Source organism: Cyanistes caeruleus, chromosome 2 (genome assembly GCF_971803275.1).
Source record: "Cyanistes caeruleus chromosome 2, bCyaCae1.hap1.1, whole genome shotgun sequence".
NCBI lineage: Eukaryota > Metazoa > Chordata > Aves > Passeriformes > Paridae > Cyanistes > Cyanistes caeruleus.
In genome coordinates this window covers 112,761,703-112,778,068 of record NC_141702.1, presented here as the reverse complement: position 1 = coordinate 112,778,068, position 16,366 = coordinate 112,761,703, and the positions used below count along the sequence as shown (strand labels likewise).

At 39.8% G+C, this 16,366-nt stretch overlaps 1 long non-coding RNA gene across 1 annotated transcript; it reads left to right on the top strand.

Annotated features, from left to right (window-relative positions):
• Positions 1-714: 714 nt before the first annotated feature.
• On the top strand, positions 715-8,444 carry LOC147655139 (uncharacterized). The gene is made up of 3 exons (XR_015283848.1): positions 715-937; positions 5,221-5,377; positions 7,313-8,444. It is a non-coding gene; the product is annotated as an uncharacterized LOC147655139 (long non-coding RNA).
• Positions 8,445-16,366: the final 7,922 nt, after the last annotated feature.

Below are 16,366 nucleotides of genomic sequence, written 5' to 3'. Positions count from 1 at the left end.
AGGATTGTCCTGATAAGACATTCAGCCTGTACCATAAAACCTTCAACTGAGCAGAAAATACACAGAATGATGATGACTTTAAATTTGGGTTCTTGCCCTCTGGGGCATGAATTCATAGTGGTTCAGATACAATTTGATAATGTACTGAATACTGAAAGAACAGAGAATCTGCAGATGAGTTCATAAAGACAAAGAATTTCTGCAATGTCAGTACTCTCCTAATCGAAGGAAGTCAAATTAATTTGTTTCTTAATTCTTTTGCAATTGTTATACTTAATTTTCAGTGAAACCATGCTCTCTATTTAAGATGTTTCTCAGAAACAGAACATTTAAAGTTAACATGTAAATTTATGCTTGCAATTGATACACCTTTTTCTGATTTTTCACCTTCCTCCATTGAGTGTATTAGAGGCTTGTTCTGGAACACAGTTTAGACAATACAAGTGTCACAAGCAATGATGAATCAAAGAAAGAAAGCATCCAGAAAGGGAAGTTAGCCAGACAGGTAGGCCCTCATCAGCATCACATTCTGTTCCATATCTACAATAACAATAATTGAGTCAGACACATGGATTTTAAGTGCCTCTTAAAGAGGAAAGTTAGGGAGAGACACTGTGGAAAGAAAATTATATACTGAAATGTGGCATCTCTGTTTTGCAGCTGCCAACCTTCCTCTGTCAGTGGCCACAGCTGTTTCCTTTTCTTCTAAACTTAGCAGAGGATGGGTGAAACTAAAGAAAAGCAGGGCAGGCTCTCTAGCTGATAAGGAGGTGTGGGTCCAAGCCCCTCTGTGTAATCAAAGGAAACCTTTAATAAGCTTAAACTCTTGAGAGAGAGGGGGTTATTTTTGTGTGGAGAGAAGCTCACTCCAGGGAGATGTGTCCTGCCTCATGGTGGATGCACTCTTGGGATGCTCCTCCTGGCCCTTTGTGCACCAGTAAGGTTTTCTCCAGTTCTACTTTTTTGCCACTTGAGTTTTGTCCATCTTGGGTAGCACACTTGCTCAGTGTCATCTTTCCTAGTGAGCAAGAGAATATTGGTCAAAAAAAGGAGGAAAACTAGACTTTGCTTTGCTGCTGATTGAATATGGCCTTTTAGCACTTGGTCCTCCACCCCAAAGTCAAACCTGGTGGATTCCAAATCTGGAGCAATGAAAAATACAGGCTTGTTATATCAGAATTTGATGTCACTCATACCAGTTTTCAGTCAGAATCTCTCTGTACTCACTGAATTTGTGTGGTTGTTTTAGTTGTTTTGGGTTTGTTTTTTTAAGTGTCAGCTTTAGATAAGATGAGACTAAGTAGGAACATTAACTTTTCTCCCTTCCTTTGGGTTGTAGAAGAAAATGTGGAGACATGATGTTACTTGAAAAAACAAATTCAAAGACTGAAACAAATAATCCACCGTTTGTGATTTACTTTTTCAGCATTCTTTTTTTTTTTTTAAGTGCAGTCTTTTGCTTAAAAGCCAGTTCTCTGCTCTTTGATCTGCTGCCTTGGGATTTTTGAGTGCTTTGTCTTTCCATGTGAATGTCACCTGCCAGTGATGATTTGGGGGAAGTGTACAAAATGCAGATGTAGATAATGTAAGACGTGTTCCTGCCCCCACTCACATAGTCTGAAGTAGTCTGGGCCTTGGTCATGAAGGGTGTTTTTGGTGCAAGGGTCTGTTGATGTAGCATGGGAGGACCCTTTAAGGTCACAAAATCTGGTGTGGTTTTGCCCTACAAGAAAGAGTCCTGGGACAGAATTACCTGGTGAATGTCATTCACCTCCAAGGGATGCATTGGCTCCAACACAGAAGTTGTGGGTGATTTAACCCTGTTGTGAGGTGTGGATAATCAGGAGAAAAATGGGCATATAACTGCCTGGAAATAGAGATGTTAGTCCTGTACTTATGGGTGAGATTCACCAGGGTTTAAAACACCCTTTGCACCAAGCATGATAAAGCTTGTTGGTACAGAACTATTGTATGAGCCACTGACTGCAAAGAGGAGAAGGTCCTGTGGAAACAGGAAATGTGGATCTTTGTGTCATATACAGAAAATTTGGCCTGGCCTGGCCTGCATGCCAGATGATATCCTCCCATCTGGTGAAGCTGAAGATGCTGAGAACAAGGAGAGGAGGAAGGGGACCATACCCAAGTTTGATCTAGGCACAACGTGTAGTTGAATGAAATAAAATATTTCTTGAAAAATGATTGATGAAGGTTACAGCTCATAACCCCTGCAGTAATTTTGTCACTTTTATCTTCAGGGTGGAGATCACTACATGCCAGGCTGCATTCCTTCATAGCATCTGAATCATTCTTATTGTCTCCACTAACTGAAAATGAGAAACAGACTGGCAGGAAAGTTAAAATTTTCAAGGTGGAAACAGCAAGGAATAACCTGATTTGGTTTTACTTTGTTGGGCTTTTTTTAAGATTAAAAGTTCCTGTTGCATTTTTGCAGATAATAATACGCTATGTTTTATGATTCCTTTGTGTTAAACAAAAGTAGAGTTTCCTAGATTTTGAAGATAAGCTGCAGCACCTAAATAAAAGGGCTTTCTTCAATGTTGTCTATATCCAGCCTGGCTTTCCGTGAGCTGCACGAAGGAGAAATATTTCCAAGGCACCAGTGGTTGCCATATCCTGTATGCAAAAAGATTCCATAAATGTCTGAAAACAGATGGAATGCAACTTTGGAGGAATAAATGGATTTTTAATTTTCTGAACATTTTGGATTCCATCTGGTTGAAGTAACTGAGTGACCTACTAGAATACTTTTACCTTTCTTGTAGAATAGAAATACAGCTTGCACTGCCATTGACTGACACATTCCTCATTAGTTCATGGGGTTTGCTTGCTCATACACTTGCTTATTTTTAATTCTTTTGCCTGTATGTCAGGGGATGCACCTCTTCCTGCATGTCAAATCTAAGTGTTGGCCCTCTCTCAGGCCATGATTTATCCTTGCAGCTGGTAAGGAGAAGCTCTAAACCACCTGCCTAAGGTCACCTGACAGTAGTGGAAGTCTAAAGAACTAACATACCTTAGAGTTATCTCCTTATTTATTTTTCTTTCAAGCATTGGCACACGGCAAAAAGAAAAATAAAATGCTCTTACTTTTCTGTCCTGCTTAAGGACATAGAGTAAGAATGAGTAGAAGCTTTGTGTACAGGCACTAATTAGGTGGATTATTTCTGTTTATTGGTATTTGTTACTGCCATTTAGAATGTTGTTAAATGAGTAAGAGTAAATACATGTGTGTTTTTAAACAGGAAATGAGCACTTCTCTATGAATAGGAAATACAGGCAACTTGAACTCACAAGAAAGAAGCCATAAAATATACTACTCTATATAAAAAATTGATGACCTAGGTTTATGGAAAAGACCAGTTTTGTGCCTTTCACCTCAGTGAAAGGTAGAAACCAATTCTATTCACTCTCCTTGAGAGAGAGGATGGGTCTTTTAAATGACTAATTATAAGCCTGTGCTTAAAGTTGCACTATTTGTGATTATTTATGATTGCCATATTGCCATTCAGAAAATTCTACAGAGAATAAGTATTTCCATGCTGATAAGTTCATAACTAATAGTTAGTAGGATATTGACAATGTGTTTGGTATTAGTTTTCATACTTTTTGGCACTTGAGAACATTTCTCAGGGTTCTTGCTATGAATATGGATAAAACATTCCAAAGAATGGGGGAATAACAGCACTTTTTTTTTACTTTTTTTTTTTCTTTTCAAAGGGTTGTTAGTGAGACTCTTTTCCACTTCTGGAACCAAGTATCTTTGTGTTTCATTAACAGCTGTTAGATTTTAGGCTCACAAGTTTCAGTCTAGCACAAAGCCTGAAATCATTGAAAGTTTTCCCTTTTGCCTGACTCATTACTGCTGTATAAAAAGTGTGTTTGCTCAGTCCTTAATAGGACAAAATATAGCATTTCCACTGCAAACAACATTTATACAAAACTCTGGTCACCATAACCCCATAATTCAGAGTAGAATTGTTTCTTCTCCCTGAATTTTGTGATTGTGAACTTTCTGAGGGCTGGCAGGAGCGCACAAGGGCTCAGCCAGCAAAACTCTGGACATGGTGCAGTCATGTTTTGAGTGTCTTTTGCTGGGGTCCAGGAATAAGTTTGCCTTGTATGGTGTTGAGAAAATTGAATTCTTTTTTGCATTATGCACTTAAGTAATTGCATTACTGTCTCTGAAGCCTTTTTGCCCCTATAAATGATTAAAACTCTTCTTACACAAATTTGGACTTGGGAGACACATGTAAACCTCCTTATACAGAATGTAAGTGGCTGAAAGACTCACAGCTGCCAGCACCGAGGATTTGCTGTTTTGTGATTTTCCAAGGGTTTAGAGTTTTCTAAGAGAAGTCTGTACCCTGCTAATAGCACTCATCACATGCTCTCTCATTTGTATAATTGAGAAAATTACGAATATAATGAAAACAGCTCCGTCTAAATAAGTTCTCTCTCCACAGTTAATAAAATAGTATCTACCCTCAGAGACCTGGAATTTCTCTGCAAACACTTTTAGTTAAACAAAGCATTTTGTGTACCTACAGCAAATGTGATATTTATTTTTTCATTATTCATGAAACAATGAATGTCACTGCTGATTTTCCTGGTAGGATGTTCAACTCCAGCATACCAGAGCTCATGCTGAGTTGTAGCTGAAGATGTCATTCACAATAAACATGAGCTGCTGTGACACTATGATGGCAGAAGGTGAAGAATCTCTTTTCTTGTGCAAGGGCACGCATGTGTCTCTGTGTGAGAGAGAGAGGAGGAAAGAGATTTGATTGTGTTTACAAAATTCATTCATGGCACAGCAGGTAGTAGTCACATTGTAATATTCACCTTAACATAGCTAATTTGATTTTCAACCTGGTTATCATGCATTTAGACATAACGATACATGAAAATATATGCTCTAGCAGTGCATTTTAAATAAGGTTGCACCCTTTAAGCCTGAATATATCAGAGGTAAGCATTGATTTTTGCAGTTGCAGGAGTCCTGGGAAACACTACTCAGTGTATGTTACAAAATTACCAAGAGGAAAGTGAATTCCAATGGATAAGTCTCAGGGACTGCTACCATTTCTGGGCTGAACTCGGCAGGATGGGTGTCCCCCATATTTGAAATCTCTAAAGATGTACAAATTTTTTTCATTTTAGAGCTTCACATACTAATGGAATTTCATTTCTGAGTTTCAGGTTGTCTTCTAACTGGAAAATGAAGAGTCAAAAAGTCCTGAGGCCTTTCTGCCCTTCTCACTGAAAGGAAAATGAACAGCCTGGTCATAGGATGAATGTTGTCTTGGGTCACCATCAAGATCCTGACCTGCCTAAATGATGTGACACAAGGAAAGAGGTATGATGATGTTTGTCAAGAGCAGAGCCTCATTACTGCATCCTGGAGCAGCCTGAGAGATAAGGGGATCTATCAGCAATTTAATTATAGTTGCAACACACTAGCCTTCATGCGAGACAAAAAGGAATCTGCTGTTTGCACCGTGAGATTTCAAGCTCAATTTAAATCTAAAGAGAGTGGACGTGGTTGGGCATGATTTTGTGAATCACCTTCAGCACATTTGCACAAACAAAAGCAGGTATAATTCTCCTGAAGTCAATAGAGTTGAGCATGTTTATACGAACGGGGCATTTGGCCCAAGTCCAGTTGGAGCCTTTGCAGTATAACACCTCTGAATCTTCAGAGGTTTTCTTTAGAGTCATTAATATTGAGGCTGTATGTACCCAAGGTAATTATCCATTACTGTTTGAGCCTGGCCCAGGAATTGTTTCACAACATGTTGCCTCATTAGTAAAATATAATGGAAAAAAAACCCCAGAAACAAACTGGAAACTAGGAAAATAAGGGTGCTAAAAGGAGGAGAGTGTGAAGAAAACAAACACAGTGGGGTGAGATCCTCTGATGGTGTAAATCAGTATCACCTTCTGTGAGGCTCTGCCAATTTACACCCTGTGATGCTCTGGCCCATGATTATTAGGAAAGTATGTTGTTGATATGCTCTATAATGGCTTCCATTACCAGCCCATGCTAAAAGAAGCAGCTGGTGAAAGTTATGTTTATGTTCCACAGATGGATTGGCAATGGCAGACACATAGCTCTGTGTCTGGTAAACAGGTGTTTTACTTTATGTTTGCTAGCTAGCCATAAGAAGTCAGATTCTTGGTGAGGGGTGTAGGCAAAGATCAATTCAGTTGTTGGAAAGGAAGAAACAATTCTTTTTGGTTGCACTTTATTTTCTTTTAAAATGGCAAGCAGTGTGCTGAAACCCATCCTTCCTCTTATCAACATAATCTAAGTGACTGAGAAGAAAAATAATAGAGGAAAAAAAATAACCCCTAAGATGGTATTCAAATGATACTATTTCATCTCCTTCCTTTCTTGCCCATTTTCATCAGGAGAGGGAAACACTTTGACTTCAGACAAAGTAAAAACTGCTTACATGACAGTCAAAACTTCCCATGCCAGAGGAGCAACTTTGCCAGTTAGTACACTGCAGAACAGGATGAGTTTATCTAGTTTATCTAATCACAGCAGAGTTTATCTATGCCTTTGGTGGAAGGTGGAAATATAATCCTCATTTTAATAAATAACATCTTGCAAACCAATTCTGACACCTGTAAATTTAATACTTACATCACCAATGCAGAAGGATAACTGTTGCTTTTCATTACTCAAAATAAAGCATTTCTTTTGACTGTGTTTATTCATTCCTAATTTCCCAGTGAACTAAAAAAATGTCAGGGATTTTTTTCTGATCTCTGGATGACAAATGCTTCTAAATGGCAGAATGGCAACATGTAAATTCCTTGATGAATATCATTGAGGCTAAAATTCCTTAAACTCTGAGGATTTGAGAGCATTTTCACAAATACCCAGCAGTAGGCTGAATATTCATTAATAACTAATATTATGAATCATAGTGATACAGATTAAGAACTTCTAGCTGCAAATCAGATTATTATCTTACTCTTTAAACAGCTCTAGGGAAAGCTCCTTGGTATGTAGTGAAGGGAAGTAGCCTAAGGGAACAGAGCAGGATGGTGCCATTTACCTGAAACTTGCCCACACTGCTGTTGGCAGAGGGTTAAATACATCCTGCTGCTTCCTTGGAACCACAGGCCAAGGCAGGAACAAGCGGTTCTCCAAGACAAAGGGATGACCTGGGGAGAGGCAAGAGTAGCTGGGATGGCTGGAGAACCTGGGCTAGGCCTGCAAAGATGTTCACCCTCAGCACTGTTAACTCGTTATCGCTCCCGTTTTATTGAAACCAAACAGCTCCGAGGGGCAGCTTCGGAATCAGCGCGCTACGTCGGGGAGGTGGCTGTTTAAATGAAGTGTGAGCAGAGCCTGGTTGTGAGCTTCTGTTGTAGATATAATATATGAAGGAATAGCGAGAGCAGCAGGTGTTGTCGAAATTTATGTGCGAGCAGCAAGCCCAGGCGGCAGCCCCACAGGAAGAGCAGTGACAGTTACTGCAGCAGATGGTCTCGAGAATTATGGATGTGGGACCTGTCCCCAGCTGCCCCTATAACGTGGTCCTTCTTGAGCAGGAACCGGCAAGGTGCTGGCTCCAGAACCTGCAGAGCTGGGTTGAGCAGCAAGGCTGGTGGTGGTCAGGGCAACCAGCCACTCCAGCTCCACACTGACCCAAGCTGTACATATCGATCTCTGAGCAGTGCTGCCGGCTAGCAGAGATACATCTTGAACCAGTTGGGAATCCCAGAATAGAAGTACTGATAAAGGCTCATGAAGGAATTTAACTACCCAGACATCTGTTGAGTAACAAATACAGCTGAACATGCATCATCGCAGAGGTTCCTAAATTATAGTGAAGACAACTTTATGATCCAGAAAGTAGAGACTCCTGAGGAGAAGGCATCCTGGATCTACAGGAGTATATTAATGAAATTTTCAGATGAAACTTTGCAAGTGCATTAAAAATACAGCAGCGTTGTGTTTTAGGATTAACTTTAGCAGAGTATCATATGTGATTAGAACAGATTGCCTTCCTCATCCATTTATTAATTTTTACTGTTTCACAAGTAAATGAAAGTTCAAGCCCACCTTTGCTTGTCTTTAAGCCTGTTTTCATCATCCATGCATGCCAGAGATTTTGAGATGTACAGACTCTCAACTAAGGCACTTTTTCAAACATCTCTCTTGGGTAACAGCTCATGAGAGAGACCAAGAGAACTACAAGAATTGATAGATAATAACACTCTGCTGCTTGCCTTCAGAAAGGCATCTATGCGAGTGCATACCTTCCCAGAAAGTAAATCATTCGAAACAAATGTTGCAGGGGACGAGGAATCTTAAGAAGCAGAAATATTGAAGAGATAATAATGAACAGCAAATAAAGCATGAGTTTTCAATAAAGCACAATAGCACGGAAGGCCTATAAAATTTTGGAGTACAAACAAAGAAATATTGCATCACAGGGTAAAGTTCAAACAGGGCTCTTTTTACTTTCCTTTTTGGTTTTAAAAAAAATAGATATATAAAATGGAGATATAAAATGGGCTAATACACTGAAATAAACAGCAAAAAGGTTAGATTGATAATAATGATGAACTGACAGACTTCTAAATTTTTGAAATACCTTCTAGAAGTTTTGATATATAGTGCCACTTAAAGGAAAAAGAAAAGAAAACCAAAGAAAAAGCCCACAAAATTTAAGTTTTATTCTGAAACAAGGGAATCAGTGAAATCTTAGCGGAATGAAAATCTCTTAAAATTTCTCACATAAATCAGCTGATTTTTGCCATCCTCAAAGTAAAAACAGCCCTGAATGAATCCTGCTTCATTCCTCAGATTCAATACAGGGATACTGTCAGGTTTACTCTCTTATGATTCATTTTCTTACATCTGGAGAATGTGTCTTTCAAAAATTTAGAGGGGAAAAAACCCAATTTTTTTTTCTTTCTTTCCAAGTTTTAATTTTATTCAGTCATTTCTTCATTACTCTTCTGTCCCAACATTTATTTTCTCAAACACTACTCAGCAAAACCTTTTTGTCATCTATTCAGGAAGGTAAAGTTTCAATTTACATATATAATAACAAGGTATGGTCATGTCAGTCGGATGGCAACCTTGGTAATCTTCCTGCTGAAAACCTGTTAATTAGCTTTTAGGTAAAATATGCCTGTGTTATAAATATTTCCAGAAAAGAAGAAAAAACTTTGCACTTGTCTACATTAATCCTGACATCTGGTATAGGTCACATGGATAAAGAAATCTGCCTGCAAAAGTTATTCCTATTCATAATTGTATTAAAACTATTATAAATTATTTCACTGCACCCCATCAGGGGCTTTCTCAGCATCTAATGCTATTAACATCCATTGTCTTGAGCCTTTGCTTGGTCAAAGATTTTTGACTCTCCAAAGCATCACCTAAAGGATTACAGAGGGTCCAGGAAATGTTCAGCTCTTTGATAGGAAAGAACCAAAAGCTCCTTTTTATCTAAATATTCCACTTCAATACACACACAAGAGAATAAATATTTTCAGGAAGACTGATCTCAGTCCAGGCACAAGCAGTACTGAAGACTTTTGTCAAAGGTGTGATCTAAGAACCACCTTTGCAAGCAAGGAATTTGGAAGGAGATGAAAAAATGAATGAGAATCCCTCTGTGGTTATTACTTCTGTCTGAATTCCAGTTTGAATTGGACTCAGACAAAGAAGATAGGAGACAAGTGTGATATCAACAGGATAGCAGCAGTGATACACAAATCACCACTAATGAACTCCCTTTATGTGTCCAGGCAACCCTTCTACAGAAAGCTCACAAACACCCGCCTGAAGGCTTTGCTTGCTTCAGGCTGGATGGATTTGCTTGCTGTTCTTGCTCAAAGTTAGTTTCCAATCTACAAAATCATCTTCTATTAAGAGACACAAAAAAACCCTAAAGGTAAAAAAAAAAAATGATGGCAGAATCTCTGTCAACCTGAAGCCTCAATTTTTGTCTGCTGCACCTGGACTGACATACACAGTCACTGATCTGAGTCTCTTCAAGGCTTCAGCACCATAGTAGAGGCAAAGAACAGTAAGAGAAGTCACTCATGGATACCATTGTCAATGAGTGAAGATACAAAAAGCTCTGAACTGTCCCTGAGCAAGGTTATTAGTTTGAAAAGTACTTAGCTGAAATTCTTTCCTGGTGCACTGACTCATGCCCTCCACTTCAGCAAAGTCAGATTATGGTGATTTGCCAATGATTTTGTGGCTGCAAAATGCAGGAAGGTATTTTAATTGCATTTTCCCCTGTGATCAGTTCTGTTGCCATACTCTGTGGCTGAAAAGTTACTGGAATGTTTTAAATAGAACAAAGACCTGGTCAGCTATTGCCCTTCCTCTTTTTTGCCCAAAGTGGTCCAGATTGTTTGGATGGAAATGCTACTTTAATCTGAAAGGCTTTTCACCTAGAAAGTGACTACAGATGAACCGTGCCGACAGGAACTCTACATAATCACTGGCTGGGTTTTTCTCACTAGATGTGTGTTTTCCAAAGGGAGTACACTGAAATATTTGTTTCAAGTTTTGAAACGGAGTGGTGTGAACTGACTCAGTGCCATTAATATGCTGATTTACCCCAGCTGAAGTTCCTGAGCTGCACAAAAATACCTCAACCTTTGATATTCTATCTGAATCATGTGTTTAGTAATCAGCAGGATCCAGATTCTGGTGGTTTTATTCCCACAAAAGGCAGAGAAAAGGTTTTTATCATATTTTGCCTAGTGATCAGCTTTCAAGCCTTACCAGTGGGTGAAAGTCCAACGTGGCCTTAATTGCCTTAATTCAGAGAGGGTTACACCAGTTACTCTTTTCTTGCTCTTCACTCTTATGTACTCTCCTTGATTAATAAGAGTATCTATAATTTGCCTCATCCACCTTAGTGACCCATCTTTTGGAGGTGCAGAAATTATGATCCTCAGGTCCTGTAAAGCCTCAAAGGATACACGCCCTCCTCATTCCTCTCCTGAATTGCCTGGTACAGCAGCTTACCTACTGATGTCACCTGCCTGAGGTCAACTCCTGCAAAGCCAGAAAATATCAAACAGCATTTCCCATGAAATGTTTGTGTGCAAGCAGGACCTGGATTTATGCGGAGGATGAGGAGCGGGGGTGGAAGCACGGGTTGATTACATCCCTTGGTTAGATTGGATCTAGTTCCTATCTCGTGCTAATCCACCCCAGACTCCTGGCTGTAAGATCCAAAGCTGCATAAAGCAGATAACAGGAGAAGGCAGAGGGGGCTGGTCAGGGGTGTTTGTAAATAAATCTGGAACCTGGGATCTGCAGCCTGCTTGGTTATGGTTTTGTGAAAACGGAATTACAGCATAAAATGAAAGCAGGCTGTGCAATGAAAACAAGAGGAATGCCATCATCCAGGTTGGCTTGTACTGCAAACCATGCTGGTCAATCATCCGAGATGAATGGAGGTATCCGCTGAATAACCTCACTTTGCAACTTTTATGTGAAGGTTTGATAAATGAAGTCAGGGAGAGGTACAAGAAAGTGATTAAAACCAGCCTGCGCAAAAGGCAATGATAACCTCCCTGGGCTTTAAACTTTTTTTCTCCTTCTGCCTGAGTTTGTTGGATAATTAACCCTTTCATCCTTCGGTCTCTGTACACAAACAATTGTATATTCCTACAAAGCAGCTGCGTTTTGACAGGCAATTTGTCATTGGTAATAAATTGAACCCAGCATCAAGGCAAACCACTTTCAACAGGGATGCGTACGGCCAGGTACCAAGATCTGGAATTTCCTACTGGTCTCACTCTAGCAGAAAACTTTTTCCAAAGTTTAGCTCCCTCATTTTTTGTCTGGATTCACTGAGATGCCTGGCAGCTTGCTTAGGCAGCTCCTTTTAGGCACCTTCTTGAAAGAATACACCTCAGGCCATGCTGGCCAGATAGTTTTAGGGTATCTTAATCTGTTGTCCTGGTGTTGTAGAGCTTGAATAGGATATTATTGTCACCAAAACAAAAAGGAATGCTAGCATTTTTGATAAGCAGAGGCTAAAGTTTCTCTTTGTGGACCTGGAACCATCGTCTCTCATGGCTTATGGTAAAACTCATTGCTGGACTTATTGTAAAACTCATTTGCCCACACCTGGAACAGTTGGGGTTTACAGAGCTCCCATGTCTAGATATAGCCCACTGTGCTCCTAGGTGCTTGCTAGGGTTAAAAAGAAAGGGTCTAGGAAAGGGTCATACAAGCTGACCCTTGCCCAAACAGGGTTGGAGGATGCTGCTTATAATTTGGTTGCTTTTTTTTTGGTCTCCCCAACTACATCAGGATACTGAATCAGACACTCATGGAAAAAAAGCTGTCAAGAGTCTGAGATGGGCTCTCAGGTGAAGATTTAGAAGTCAGCATTGACAAAATGCACAGAAGCTTGCTTGCATGTCAGAGAAATGAGCTTTTCTAGGGGGACCTAGCCCAAAGAAAAGCAGCAGCACCACAGTCTCGATTGAATAAAGCTCTTTAAACCCTTACTGAGAAGCAAAAACCTCCGCTGAGAAATGTCAACAGAGCTTTTACAACAGCCTGAAAATTAATTGTCCTCTGAAACGGCAGTCCTCAATTTAGGCTTAATCTCTCTTGCATTACTCAGGTAGCTATTGTGAAGTATCACCCCGCTTGCTGCTCTTGCTGACAGTTTCTATATCCCTTCGCCACACCCACTGGAAGGAAAACAATCACATAAATCCCTCTTCCAGGGCATGCTCCAACTTGTTTCTTATTGTGGGGCAAATTTATGGTCACATTTACTATGTAATCTTTAAAGGGGACTGGCTGGTGGTTGAAGGTCTAAAATTACAGATGACCTGCGTGTAAGCAAAAGTGGATTTGTTTAAAAATCCGTATTTAAGGGAGGGGAGAAAGGGGTGAGAGAGGAGAGCTAGATGTTCCCCGTGTAGTTTATGGCCTTTCCTAAAAAAAGCCCCCAACCTTCAAGAAAGGTAGAAAAGCAATTTTCATTCTGTGGCTCTAAATATGTGTTTATCCTACTGCCATGATGTGAGCATGCCCAGTTGGGATGATTTAGCACTCTGCTGATGACTACCAACGGAAGGACTTCATGTGAAAAGGTAGTCTGCCACGGCTAATGGGCTCTTGTTTCAAAGGGATGCTGTGTGTACATTACTAGTGTATGGAGAAGGTGCAGAAAGGCCTCAGCAGACATTAGGAATGGAGTGTTGTTGATGATGAAAAGGCACTTTGCTGTTGAGGGAATGGTGGGAGAGAAAAGGCGTATCTGTCTTTTTGATTAGAAATGCATGCTTCCTTTCATCATCTGAGCTGAAAAATTGGCTTCTGCTCTTGGTTTATGAAACCATTTTTCTTTCCCTTCCTTCCCAGGTTTGCAAACTCTTTAATAAATTAGTTACTGTGAGGTGCATGGGTGCAACAATCACCTTAGAGGCTTTTCCCAAATGCATCTTTAATATTTCATAAGTATTTAAATAGATTTATTCAATGTGAACAGCCTGATTTATTAACACTGGCACTCTGGCATGGAAAGGGGGTTCAATACAAATTATGTTGTGTCAGAAATTTTTAGCAGCTAGATCTCAATTTACCAATGGATTCTTGGAAGTCAGGAAATAATAGGACCCGCCCCATGTTAATATTTAATCACGCTTTGGTGCCAGATAGGAGAAGCTGTCGAATGAAGGAGATGCAATGAGGGGAGCCCTGTATTACATTAGGGCATACATCATGTGCTCACTTGGTAGATGGGGAGGGGAGAAGAGGGTCAGTCATTATGGTGAGAGGCTCAGACCTGCCACTGAATAAAGATGCTTTGTCAGGCTCTCAGAGCTCACCAGACGAAGATAAAGTCTCACCACAGACATGTGAGGGAAACCTGAGTGACCAGGTGTGAAATCAACTTCCTTTTTGGAGTCCCAGGATACACAAGGATGCACACCTTTCCTTGTACATATTCAGCAAGGAATGCCAGATGGCAGAAATGCTGAACCTGGCATGATAGCAGAGGTGACTTGTAAAGCACTTTGTAACCATGCCATGAGGTGGAGGCTACCAAACCCAGTCCTGTCCTTATTTCGTGTACCAAGGTGCAGGGGAAAGGCAGGTCCTCTCTAGGTCAGCACTCTGTAGGTTACTCTGTGTTGAATTGCCCCAAGGTCATTTTCACTCTGAAGTGCCACATAATATTATTTTTATTTAGCCTGGTACATCACCCTCATGAAAATTAATGGGTTTTATTTCTGTATGGAAACACCAAACCACTTTCTCAATGAAGATTTTGGGCATAAATTTGCTAAGCAAAGAAGGAACACGGTGGTGTTCACTCAGTTGAACAGATGAACATAATGGTGCAATTCCAAAACAACCACCTATCAGCAAGTCTTTCCTACATCACTGCTCCCAGTGTGGAGCTATTCAAAAACAGGACATATCTCCTTTCTTCTGAGCACCAGTGACACAGCCTCCCCAGCTAACCCCTGAAGGCAGGGCCTCAACAGGTGAATGAAGAGGGAACAAAGTTTCAGCCAGCCACAGCGGGATCAAAACTGGACAAGGAGGAGAAAGGAGATCTCAGATGCCAAAAATACTTTCCTGAAATATTTCAGGATGACCCAGTGGTCATCATGATGAGTAGGAAGCCCTTCAGTCATCAAAACTGCCTAGCCATAATTGCAGGCTCCTGTGCAACAGCTGGGCTCCTAAGAGGGTGTGAACAAGGGCAGTGTGGTAGAAGTGCCTGGAATAACACTGCTGGACACTGGCTGAAATATTGGCCTGCAGCTGAAGTCCTGGTGACAGCCAACTGGTCTTCTGGTAGGAACTTTACTCATTCCCTCTTCTCAGTTAATCATGTTTATTTCTATCCCTTTAAGCATGTAGTGTGTTTAGTTCCCCTATGTGCATTCTTTATTTAAAGAAAGTTCAACTGCTAGTCCTTTGTAATGTTAATATTAAGAAAATTGGATGATGCTTCAGGGACTGAGTCAAGACAAGAGTCTACTCCATAAATCTCATTCTGCCAAAGTTTGGTTGGAAGGTTTTACTTTAAGGTTATACTACCAGGAAAAATTTCTTCATTTGTGCTGTGATAGTTGCCTGTTCCTGTTGGTAGCTTTAGGAAGAACATTTGGAATGGGAAGGTAAATAGAGGATTGGAGCAATCCTCTGTAATGCAGTTTATGGTTAACTTGAATTTATTTTTGTGGGGTGTATATTTCTGAGGGGTGTGTATCTGAGAATATTTGGTTGACATGGTGAAAGAATCAGAGCAAGGTCAATTCTATGTCACTACTTACAGATCTCCACCTAATAGGCTGCAAGGCTGGCTGGCTGCTCAGATGGGACTGTTAGTCTCTTCCACATGGTAAATTTTTACCTATTATTATTATTAGTAGGTACATATGCAGTTCCTTAAAAGTAAGGAGAGATATTATGATGTACTTTACATAAAAGTGAAACGTATGGAGTTGCACCTGTAACAGCTGTGAGAATTATCACAGATAAAAATGCTTTCCATTTCAGGGAAGGAGTGTGTCCTGTGGCTTGCACGATTACAGTTCCAGGTTTTGGTTACAAGAGGTCCAGGTTTCTAATTAAGTATCTGGGCACAGCTATTTAGGACTTGCTTTGCTCTGATGGGTAAGAAGGTGTGTATTTATGCATTATCCTAGGAGTCTGTAGCTGGTCTACAGCTCAAGTTACCATTTGCTTCTTATGAGGTAAAAAAACAAACAAACAAACAAACAAATGCCACAGAGTTAACTTCTTAAATTAACTGATTTGCTTTTTTAAACCACTGCAAATTTTAACATCTAATCTCGATGTTCTTAGTAATGACTTATTAAGTCTTCACTGTGCCAAATTATGTCCAAGCATGGTGATGTCTTCAGTTGGCAATCTGCTAGAGTCACAAGAAGTGAAGATTTTATCACTTTTATCTTAGGAAAAGAATACCATTATCTGCTCCAAACTCAAATACGTATGAATAGATTTTACCAAAATTTTCTTCATAGATAGATGGGAAAGAAGAAGAAAAAAGATTGTCAAAAAGAACAAAACAAGTTTCAAAATTCATACAATCCTTGTGGCTTATTGATAATAAAATATCATTATATAATTTCAATATTTTTATGTAATAATACAATATTAAGGCAATAATACAACATTAATTATTGGAACGGACCTTGAAGATCATCCAGTCTCAACTCCCCTAACATGCAGAGAGACTAAGAAAAATATTAGAAAAAGTATTGTTATTAAACACTGCAGGAATTCAAAATAAAACATGCAATAGGTTTCTCAGTTTTGTCTCTCTGTTCAGAAGCT